Genomic DNA, 12754 nt, shown 5'->3' on the forward strand with positions numbered 1-12754 from the left:
TATCCCCGCTCCCCTCCCCACCCACCACACCCTCCCTTGCTCCCCTCCCACCCCCTCTCTCGCCTTGTCCATCCTCCCCCCTTCACCCACCTGGGAACCCAACCAACAGCCAAGGGGCTGCAAGCTTATTCTGGGAATCGGCCTGTGGCCCTTTGGCCGGGGGCCTCACTTGGCAACGGTGGTTGACCAGTGGCCAAAGTGTCACAAGCAGATTCCCAGAATTGGCCTGCAGTACTTTGGCTGCTGGCTAGGGGCCCAGGCAAACAGGGAGGGCGCAATGGGGAGGATGGGGGGAGGGAGGGGGTGGGCGAGGAGTGAGGGAGGGTGGGTTGGGTTGGGAGGGGAGTCGGGGGAGGGAGGAGGTTGGTGGGGAGTGAGGGAGACTGGGGGGTGGGGGGGGGGTGTGGGAGAAAGGAGGGATGGGGAGGGGAAGGGAGGGAGGGTGATGGTGAGGTGGGGTGGAGGAAGGGGTGGCAGGTGGGATTTTATTTTATTTATTTATTTATTTTAATATTTTTTATTAAATATAAATTTTTAATTTCATTAAATTTTTAAATTTTTTTCTTAATTTTTTTTTAATTGTTTTGAATTGTTTTTATTTATATCTTTGTTTTCACTATTCTTTTTTTTTTGCAATTTGTTTTCGTAATAATTTAACATTTTTTTAATGAGGTTTTTATTTTTTCTTTTTATATTTAATGGTTTTTTTCTTAGATATATATATATATATATATATATATATATATATATATTTCAATTTTATTTTTGTATTTTTCTTACATTTTTATGGTTTTTTTTTTTTTTAATCATTTTTATATATTTTTTTATAATTGATTTATTTTTGGTCATGAGTCATCCCCTTGCCACCCCTAGCCGGTTAGGCGTCGAGGTTGCAAGGGAATTTTTTTTTTAAGTTTTTTTAATTTTTTATTACTATTATTATTTTTATTATTATTTTAATGTTTTATTTTATTTTTGTAATTTTGTTTTTACATTTTTTAGTTTTTTTTGTCATGTTTTTTTGTGTTTTATTACTTGATATTATTTTATAAACAAATTTGTGTTTAATTTTATTGTTTTTATTTTCTTCAACATTTGAATTTTTGTTTTCTTATTTATCTTTCATATATATATATATATATATATATATATATTGTAGGGTATGTGTTAGTTTTTATCTAGGAACGTGATCCCATTATGCGCAATTTGATAGTTGATTTTTAATTTTTTTTTTTTTTGCAATGTATCAAGTTGTCTTAGGCTAATATTTTTAAATCGCTGTACATTTAGCATTAAAAAAAAATACTCTTGGTATAATAACACTTTCATTCAAGTGTTCATTTTTAATGTTTTCTTAGCCACAAAATTTTTCCATAATGTCATGCTTCAAAATATTTTGAAAAATTAAGATTGTTTTGTTGTCATAATCTTTGGTTTTAATTCCATGATTGAAAATTTGTCAAGATTTTAATGCTTTTCTAAGTTGTGATATTTTATCTTTAATGCTATGTTTGAAAATAGTTATAAGTATTTTTCTTACCACCATGCCTGAAAATTGTTGGAATTTTAAGGTTTTTCAAAAAAGTGATATTTAAAATTTAATGCCATGCATACAAATTGTTGGAATTTTAAGGCTTTTCAAAGACGTGATATTTTATCTTTAATGCCATGCTTGAAAACCGTTGGAAATTTAAAGTTTCAGAGTCATGATATTTTATTTTTAACGTCATTATTAAAAAATGTTGAAAATGTACACTCGAAAAAAGGACGTTATTCCGACATCAACAATTTTTTATTTCAAGGTGTGTTTTGCACCAAACAAAATGGACTTTATTGTTTTTTACTGCTATTTTTAAAAGAGATTCAGAATTTACTGTGAAAAAATAATGGTGATGCAGAATCAATACTTTTTATTTTCAGGTTGTTCTTTCATGTGTTTATTGGGTTTTTGGATTCGAGTACCCTTTTTGAGATAATAGTTCCTATTTGATCAATAATTATGTTAACGAGGCTTGACGGGCTTTTCTAGAGTTGGGTTCCCTTACTAATCGCTGTGTACTTCTGGTTTTGATTGTTTCATGTCTATGCATGTTGTTCTAAATTGTGATTTACATTTCACAAATGAGTAGAGTAGAATTGTGTGTCCTATTTTCCAGTTTGAAATCTTGAGCGGTTGCAATTTCTATCAGATTTATACATGGTATCATAGCCTTGAAATCACATTAGAAGTAGTATTTAAAATTTATCCCTCATGAATTTCGACTTTACAGCTTCAGTGCAATAATTTTTCTTCAGATTCGGGAGAATAGCTTCAATGGAATGAAATTTGAGTTTTCTTTGGAGGGTAGCTTGAATTTAATAGCCTGGAAGAATTGAATGGAAGCAACGCTTGATGCGAATGGTGTGTTATAATATGTTAAAAATAATATCTAAAAATATCTATAGTTAGATGTATAACTATTAACTTAGTGTAAGAAGGATGTTGCAAATGACAGGGGAATTTTTTTGAAAGGTGTTAGAGGCCATGTGGTCTCAAATCCATGTCAAAGAAACACCATATTATATGTTGAAGAAACTAAATGATCTATTTTGAATTAGCAATCACCATAGAAAATTGGCCCTGAAAGACAAACTTCAAAACATTAGAATGCAAAAAATAATACTATTTGACAATATCTCTCGAGATTTACAGAAGCTCAAGATGACCATGGAGGGGTTGGGGTGAATATTACAGAACATGACTTGGTGAAACTAGCTCTTATAGGCATTCCAAAACCCTCACATAACTACCAGGACTCTATGAATGGGAGGGAAAATTTACCTAATTGGGAAAGGCTGTGGTCTAATTTGGTTCAAGAAGTGTTAAAGTGGAATATAAAAGATAGAACATCATCCAGATAAGAGGATGAAGAATTTTTTTCCTTGGTTAGAAAGGGGAAGAACAACAAAGGAAAGAATACCCAAAGATAACCAAAATCAAACCAAAATAATGGAAAACATAAAGACTTGAGAAGTATAAAATGTTTCTAGTCCTACAAATTCGGACATTATTCAACAAAATGTCCACATAAGAAGTCAAACAATAATCGTTTAGGAGGAGCATGAGGTCAAGCACTGGCTTCCAAATTGAATTACAGTTCACCTTGATAGCATGCATGACTAGCATTATTATGGGGTGTTTGGTACCTTGATACTGGTGCCTTGTTCCATATGAGAGGGTGCAAGGAAGTTTTTGGTAGCCTGGAGGAGAAGGGTATCGAGATGCATATTTAATTGGGGGATGATGTGACATACAATGCTACAGGAAATGGTACTATCACTTTGAGAGGGAGAAATCCTCCCCCTTTACCTCAAATATGTTATGTTTGTACCTGGGCTAAAGAAGAACCTAATCATTGTAGCAATATGGGAGGATAGAGGCTATGATGTTATTTTTAGGAGTGGTAAATCCCTTCTAAGAGAAAACGCTACTAGAAAAGTGAAGCATATTCGAGTGTTCAAGTCAAGAACCTATACAAAATTGAGGTGGGATATTTTGTTGCATTCACCAGCAAGGAAAAAAAATGTAGAGTCGAGATGTTGGACAACTCTATCTCAAGAGATTGGGTCACCTACACCATGGTGCCTTAAAAATAATGCAACAAATTACCATCAGACTCCCTAAAAGATCCCTTGAAAATAAGGATGTCTGCAAGGGTTCGACATTGGGGAAATATGCCAAATACACTTTCTATGGCCAAGATAGCATAACAGATCCAATTGTGGAGTGATTCCACTCTTACATTTTTGGAGACTTTTCTACAATATCCACAACAAAACATAAGTACTATGTTATTTTTATCATGATTTCTCTAGAAAATGCTTAATCTTATTCATATGGTAGAATGATGAAGTTTTCTCAAAATTTGTTGAATTCAAAGCATTGGTTGAGAAGGAGCCTGGGAAGAAAGTTAAGGGTCTCAACAGTGAAAATGGAGGTGAATTTGTTTCAAATGCCTTCAATTATTTCTATGGAAAAGAAGATATTCAAATAGAATGGATAACACACCATAACCCACAACAAAATGGGGTAGTTGAGAGGAAGAATAGGAGCATAGTGGTAGTAGCAAGATCCATGTTGGATGATGAAGGGTTTCCATTACATGTTTGGGTAGAAGCATGTAACATAACACTTGACTTGCAAAACCAGACTCCTCATTGAATACTTGGTATGGTCACATCAGAGGAAGATTTCTCTTAGAGAAAGCCCAATGTGTCTCATTTCAGAATTTTTGGAGCTTTTGTTTGTTGTCATGTATCAAAGTATTTGAGGAGGAAACTTGAGCCTACAACATCAATGGGAATTTTTGTAGGATACACCGAAACTCCACAAAATTATCTAGTGTATTTACCCTCATTATGGATGAAAATGGTGAGGATATATCTCTAGTTTGATGAGGATGAGGCTATGATATTCTCTCCAGAATGAGGGATGAGTATCCCACCAGATAAGGAGCCTCTAGCTCAAAAGGAGGAGCCTTAATATTAAATTCAAGAGGTTGTGGAGAAGCCACATGCAGAGGAGAAGACTGGGGGCAATGTGGAGGCACCATGGAAAATTATAGGGGCTAAAATTCGTAGATGGGATAATTTACCATGTTTTTTCCAATACAAGATTCACTAATTCTCATTTTTTCCTAGAAATGATTCTCCCAAATTTTATAAGAAAAATATATTTTACATTAAAAATCGCCAAAATTTTACAAAGGCTATATAAATTCATTGGAGTTTTAATATTTTTACTAAAATATCACCAATAATTTTATAGTTTGCATATGATGGAATAGTAATAATATTTGCTAAGGTTTCTAACTTTTAAGATAAATTTCCATCCTTAAAATTTTCCCTCGGAGGCACCCACTCAACCAAAATATTCCATAGAAGGGAGAAAGAGAACAAAGTAAGTTGATAGATTATTGCAGGATGCTAGCGAGAATGTGTGAGCCCCTACATTAGTATAGAGGCAGAGGAGGTTACCTCAGAGGTAGACTAGTTACATGGCTCTCATAATATAGCTCATTGATTTAGAGCCTTCTTCATTTGAGGAAGCAATTTCTCAACCTATTTGGGTTGATTCCATTATGGAAGAATCTGAGTCCATCATGAAGAAAAGTGTATGGGATTTGGTGCCAAGAGGAGAAGATTAATCAGTGGTTGGTTCCTGATGGATCTATAGAGTGAGGGATACAGCTTATGGGAGCATCAAAAAGTAAAATTCCAGATTTGTGGCCAACGGATTGTCTCAGGTGGAGGAAGTGGACTATCAGGAATAGTTTGCACCAGTTGCAAGATATTCCTCAATCAGATCCATTATATCACTAGTTGCACAAATGGGCTAGAAAATCCACTATATGGATGTCAATACCTCCTTTTTGAATGGTCTTATTCAAGAGGAATTTTACATGAAGCAGCCAGAAGGATTTGACACATATTATCAGGAGTCACATGTGTGTAGAGTCAAGAGAGAATTATATGGCCTCAAATATGTGCCTTGAGTTTGGTACACTCAGATCAACAATGATCTCAGTGCATTAGGATTCATGAAAAGTGAAGCAAATGTGAACCTCTATAAAATTGTGGTAGATGGTAAGTTGGTTATTCTTATTTTGTATGTTGACGATTTAATATTGATAGGTGATTAATAGTTGTTCCACTCTTGCAAAGAGGATATTGCAAGGGAATTTGAGATGAAATACATGGTCTTAAAGCATTACTTCCTCAGGCTGGAAGTATGGAAAGCTGATGGTGAATTTTTTTTGTATTAGGGGAAGTATGCCTCCAAAATAATTCAAATATTTTAGATGGAGAGTTGTAACCCTATGGACACAGCTCTCGCTAGAAACTGGAGGTAGGAGAATGCCACTTCAGGTGAAGACATTGATGCTACAATTTACATACAAATTGTGGGGTCTTTTATGTATCTTGTGAACACAAGAAGAAACATATGCTATGCAGTAAACCAGCTTAGTGAAGTTATGGTGAGGCCTACCATGCTATATTGGAAGGAATCAAATAATTTGTTACGGTATCTCAGAGGCACTACCGAGTATGGATTATGGTATAGGAGGAAAGAGGGAGTGAATCTCCAGGGCTCACTATTGTAGATTGGCTAGGGAGTCCATCATACAGGAAAAGTACTTCCATTGTTATCTTCATTGTTTGGTCTGCAACTATTTCTTGGTATAGGAAAAAGAGGTTAGTAGCATTCCACTCACTAGACGCTAAATACATGGTTGTAATTCAAGCATCATGTGAGGCCATATGGATGAGGAAAATACTTGTGTGTCTTTTTAGTGAGGAGATGAATCAAACAGTGATATATTGCGATAATTAGAGTGGCATTAAGCTCTATGCGAATCTAGTATTTCATGATAGGTCCAAGCACATTGATATTTGGTATCATCATTTTTGGGACTTTATGTAGAGGAGAATTATGTTACTACAATACGTTCCAACTAAGGAGCAAGACGTTGACATCCGAACAAAGGCATTGTCAAGAGGTAAATTTGAATTTCACAGGTGCAAGATAGGAGTGGTGAAAAATCCCTTTCTTTTAGAGAGGGAGTGCTAAGAAAATGCATCAACAAAGGCTCAATTCAACTTGAGCCTTATTCAAATTGAGTAAATTGAATTTCCATGTAAATAGTAAAAAATTGATCCAGTTAACAAGTCCGACATGGTGCTTTTCACTAAGTTAGCTCAGTAAATTCAATTTAGGGGCTTTGATTTCAGGTATGCATGTGTTGATTACTAAATTTTAACAATCTAATTTAGTTATTTTCAGTTGTATTCAATTAATTGACATATAACTATTGATAGATTCAATTGAAGCTCAATTCTATAGTGGGACAATAGTTTGACTCAAATATCTATCAGTTAACTAATCAACTAGGCCAAAATAGCTCATGCATGCATGGAATTTGAATTTCTCAGTTGAGTTGGAGAAGAACAGGTGAGTGTAACATGAGTTTTATACTAGTTGAGAGTATAGTTGTTGAATGAAGTTAGAAGATCAATTCCTTGGGAATTGTGTAATGAAATAGGGATTTCACAATTGTTTAGGAGCTCAAATTTTCTCATATTTGTGTAAGGAAATATGAGGATGGAGGAGCAATTGATTAGCTAAGTGTAGGCTAGAGGGTCTCATTCAGGAGAGAGAACAATTATTCTTTTGCAGGTTGTGCTCTAAACTGGTGCAAGAAATTCTAATAGTTACATTATTTAAATGATTAATGAAAAGAGGATTGAGGGATTCTTTCCCATTTGGGATCCCTTATAAATCATACTTATGTTTTTTTTGTTGCAGGTATATGCATGTTGTTCTAAATTGTTATTTCCATTTTGTAGATCAGTAAAGTAGAATTTTGTCTCTTTTCCTATCAAATTTATGCAAAAATTATTCTACTTCAATATGTTTCTACATCACTTATAACACATAAAGCTGAGAGATAATAATCCCATAATGTAAGTTTTGAAATTTTCTAGCGAATCTCTAATTTCTACTTGTGTTTCTCCACTATTGGACATATTAAAAACCTTCATAGAAGCATAATCTGTCATAGTGTTGTTTCTTATTAACACTATGGAACTCCTTCAACAAAGTTGAGAAATTTTATCATAAGGTTCCTTGGATATATCGCCCTTTCCCATAAGATTTAGCATATCAAGGAAACCATCTTGCATTCCTTTGATTAGAATTGTTTTATCTATTTCCTTATCCATAATAACATATTGAGATATTTGTAGATTGTATAAAAGTTGCTCAACATACTCTTCCAAATTTTCATCTAATGTCTGAGTTATTCTCAATCGAACTTCACTCTTATCTCTAGAATTATAGGAGTCCCGATACTTTTCTAGAAAGGTATTCTTCATCCCAAGCAATGAAGTAAGGGATGCCCCACCGATTCCCATAAACCATCTTAGTGTTGTTCCCTTTAATGTAGTTGGAAAAAATTTTAATTTATGTTCATTGGTGGTATAATGATAACTCCTACAAAGGGCATTGAATTTAAAGAGGAATGCATCTGGATCTTCTACAATTGTACCCTAAGAACTAGGAAGTGTATACAACGAGCTTTTCTTTATTGGGGTGTGTCATTATGTATTTCGAATGGGAAACTGAAAGGTGGTGACTAAGCTCCCTACCATTTGGTTCCTCATAAAATATTGAGGGATTTATACAGTTGGTATAGCTAGATCCCCTAATGTAGGATATTTATCTCTTTTCGATGATGAGGATTTCTCAATATATTTATCTTTCTCAAACCATTCATACTTTCTAGGTGGTCCTAATTATTTCACAACACCCTCTATGATGAACCACACTTGTTGATTCGAAATGCATCAGCCAAAAAATTATCTTCTGTGGTTTCTACCGAAAGACTTTTCTTAAAACAATACTCATTAGTTTGTGTCATAACACTGCTTAAATCTAGGATGCACTCATCAAGTAGTAATTGTTCTACAATTGATTCTAAATCACGCTCATTTGTATCACCATGTACATCTATGAACCATTAATATCCTTCCTTTAGTGATGCATATGGACAACAAACTCTAGATCTTGTATCCAAGATCAAAGGTTTATAAAATTCTACCTACTTAATATGTGCACCCAACGTAGATGACTAAGTGGATGTTGGCCCTTATAGAGTAATTTTACCTAATCCTTTCTTCTTAAGTGTTTCTCCTTGAGAAAATGATTCTACTTTAGCTTTTGAGATGATATATTGTATATAGTTACTCTACACAAGTCTTGATTCTTCTTCTTTCTCCCTTGTCCTTTTCTACCTACAAAATTAGTCTCTTTTGGGACATCACATTTTTCTTCTATATATTCATGCAATGAAATTGTACGTTCCTTGACTCCTCACAAGGTAAATCCTACTTCAGTATGTCGAAGAGATGTTTAATCTCTTACCTCTCATCTTACAACATAGAAACTTGAGAGTTAGGAAGACATCTACCACACTTTCAGTCAATGCATGCATGAACGTTAGTCACACATATGCACCTATAATAACCTCTCCAACAAACTGTTGGGAAGATCAATTGTCCTTTCAATTCCAAACAACAAATTTGACTCACACATAAATTTTCAATCCAAGTAGGCTTTTTGTTTTAAGGATACTGTGCAAAATATATGCATGAACAAATGGAAACTAGTGCTAACCAAATCTCAAAACCATTTTTTTTAAGTATCAATCTCAACACTCGAATTGTTACACTTCAAACCTTGGTCATACTTTAGAAAGAAAAAGAAACACATGTTGGAGAATAAATCAAACTCTATCACATTATCACTCTTATTCAAAAGGAAACAACAATGCTTGAAATTGTTCATCACTTAAAAATTGTGCAACACCCATTCAATCAACCAAAGAAGCCAAATAACTGTAACAATAATCAAATAACCATCACACTTATGAAGTGAACCATCCAATACCTATGTTGTTACACAATGATAGAGGATACAATCCTACAGCTATTCAATGCATGGATAATATATATAACTGTAACAATAAATCACACATAAATCAAAATTGAGAGAGAAAAACTATACTACTACAATACCTCTCTAACGAGTGATCCCTAATAAGAAGGAGGTACCCTCCTCCTCAGCAAGGGCTTGTAAATTACACAATATGCAAGCTAATAAGCAAAGAGATGTGGAGCCATGAATGGTGAAGATTTGCATTAATTAAAGTTGCATTATATGATTACAACGATGGTACTCCCTCCTATAATCTCTATCTCGACATGCCTCATTGGGAAATAGTACATCTTTTTTTAATTTTAGAATACATTCCTATTTTCAAAAACTAGGATCATCATGAGAATCCCTTGATTATAATGTGAACCAAATTGAGATTATACAAAAATTGTCTGATAAAAACTGTCTTAATTAAAACAGAGTCATAACAACTTTTCTAAATTATAATGATTTATCATTTCAAAATCATAACTAGTTCAACTAAGTCATTTGTACTATCCCTGAATGTCACCATTCAAAAGTAAAAATGACTCTAACCGTGTATCTTCCAAAATGAATATTTGTCACTAATCATAGAAGAACAAAGTATCCAAAATGAGCTTGGTGTAATATTAGTAGTGTCAGCAAAGTCTTCATTCCCTTTCTATCCACCCAAAACTAGGGAGATATTGTATTGTACAATGACTAAACATGCCACACCACCTCAAACGAATCGTCGTTAATTCATTAATAAGGTATCCTAAAGAAGTTAAATTTTATCTAAAATTACAAGAAAAACTAGATAATAATGATGACATACAAAAGGAAACATATTTTAGTCAATCATGGGTAATGAAGTGACAAGGCATGGCATGTATAGCCAATGTGTTAAGAAACGACACAGAAAATAGGTGTAAAATGTTTCCAAGACTACATCCGTAGTATGAAAATAGAGGAAACACATAGGATGTTGTTTAATTCAAGGGGGGAAGATGTGATAACCCTAGTGCATTTCATTTTAAAAAATTTATTATTTTGTGCTTCTTGTAAATATTGAAGTGGAATAGCTGATTGTGCGGCCAAAACTAAGTCAAATTCAATTATGTGAATAAACTTTTATATTAATATATAAATTTCTTCTTTTGGGAAATGATATGGGAAATAACATGTGAGTATTGTGGGCTTCCTTATTGTCCAATAAATTGTAAACTAATTAAGTCCAACTGGACGTTCTGAAATTCTACCAAAATTCTGAGGAGACAAATCACCACAAGGAAAGTAGCATAATTGCAGAGAAATATTATGTTGTGTAGAAATATAAGCTTAGTGGGAAAGAACTACTACTTTAGGTAAAAAGAAAGGCATAAGCAAAATGGGATATAATGGTGTGCTTATGAAGGAAAAATTAAATATTTTTACTATATTAAAATGAAAAAGCTCAGGCAAAAAGGTGGGTAGACCATAAAAGTATGACACTACTAAAAATGTGCTAGGAAGAAAAAAATTAATACCACTGAGTGGAAACAATTTGGGCAATTTAGGTTATAGAGAAACAAAGACAAAACCAAGGAGCTTAAGCTTCGACAAAGTTGTTAGGATTGAAAATTGTTGATTGGGTGGAAAGTGTTATTTTCCCGATTATTTCCCAAAGATTTTATATTGAGATAAGTATATGAATATTGTATTATATTTCACGGGTGTGATTTTAAAAGATATATTTTTATGTTGTACAAGGTTTGTTTCATACTTAGAGGGAATGTGTGTACTTGAAGTAACAGGTATTATGAGATATGCATAATTGTATTTGATTACGTTAATCAAATGGTACACAAATATATGCCTAACTAATGAGTGGTGTCTCATGAATGTTTTCATAAAGAATAGAAAATGGTCCAAGGGTGGAGAAAATACCTTACACAAACAAGTAATATAATTATACATATATATGACATAAAGTTTAGAAATGTATACTTTTATTTCATTAAGAGTCACGTGCAAGAGAGGGAATGATTTTATCGAAATTTTCGAGAGTACAAAAAAGAAAAATATAGGTTGTTTGAGACCTGCAGTGCAGTGTACGTGAGAATTATATCCTGTAATGTTCATCCATCTATGTGTGGAGGTCAAGGCTAGAAAATTTTAAATAATATACGATTGTTGAGTAGGTTGTTCACAAATTATAGATTTGTACATATGGCTTTGAAAAAGGGTACAAGGTTCATAAAGTATGGTCTTATTATGATGTCAATTAAAAAAAACAAAAAAAACCATACAGTTTATGTAGCTCTTGATGTATTTATACATATGGCTATACCTACAAATCGAAGTAGTCTTAACCATGAAAATAAATGCCGAATTACAATCATATGAAACTTGTTCGGAATTGTAGATAAATATCAAGGAATATAATATAACTCGTATCAATTGGGTTCCATGAAATTATATGTACAAAGCTAGGGTGTTATATGGTCACAAACATGACTTGTGAAATAATACTAAGATAAATGGGTAAGAAATATATACTCAAGTTAAATGGGAGTATTAAAGGAGGTTATTATAAACATATACTCTAAATTCTTAGTTACAAAAATCTCAAAATATATATATATATATATATATATATATATATATATATATATATTTCCCTAACACAAACATATATAAAATTATATTTTTATATTCGTAATAACCTTATTCTATGGGAAAAAGGACACATTTTCAACCATACAAGACCAGGAACCCTAGACAGCCAGTAAGGAATAAAATGCAGCTCTAATCGAGAGTGAGTGACAATAAGTTGTTGAAATCATGGACTGAATATATACAGAAAAAATAAAAATTATTGATACGTTGAGTGCCTATCAACACAAATTGTAAGTCACGGTTTAGTTATAGTTACATATAAAAAGGGAACATGCATAAAGACAATTGTTAATAAATCATGAAGTGATATTGGTAATGAGAGAGTTGCTCGAAAAATTAATCCGAGCCTAGCTTAATTGAAGGAAATAGTTCATGTCTTTTGGTGGTTAACTTAAGACCCAACAGTTTGTTTCAATGCCAAGTAACATACAAGAATATATGTCAAATTATGATTCTCATGTACATAACAAGAACTAGTTCAAATTAGTTATGTCCTTATATGTACTTGAACCTAATTAGAGAAAAAGAAAATTTTAATTATTATATTAAAAGGGTCTCCAAATGAGTTTTTTAAGAAAACTTGGAATCTTATATGTG

The sequence above is a fragment of the Pinus tabuliformis genome, chromosome 2_1, assembly GCF_031772625.1.
Source record: "Pinus tabuliformis cultivar Carrire ecotype Pingquan chromosome 2_1, CPIR1, whole genome shotgun sequence".
Classification (NCBI taxonomy): Eukaryota; Viridiplantae; Streptophyta; class Pinopsida; order Pinales; family Pinaceae; genus Pinus; species Pinus tabuliformis.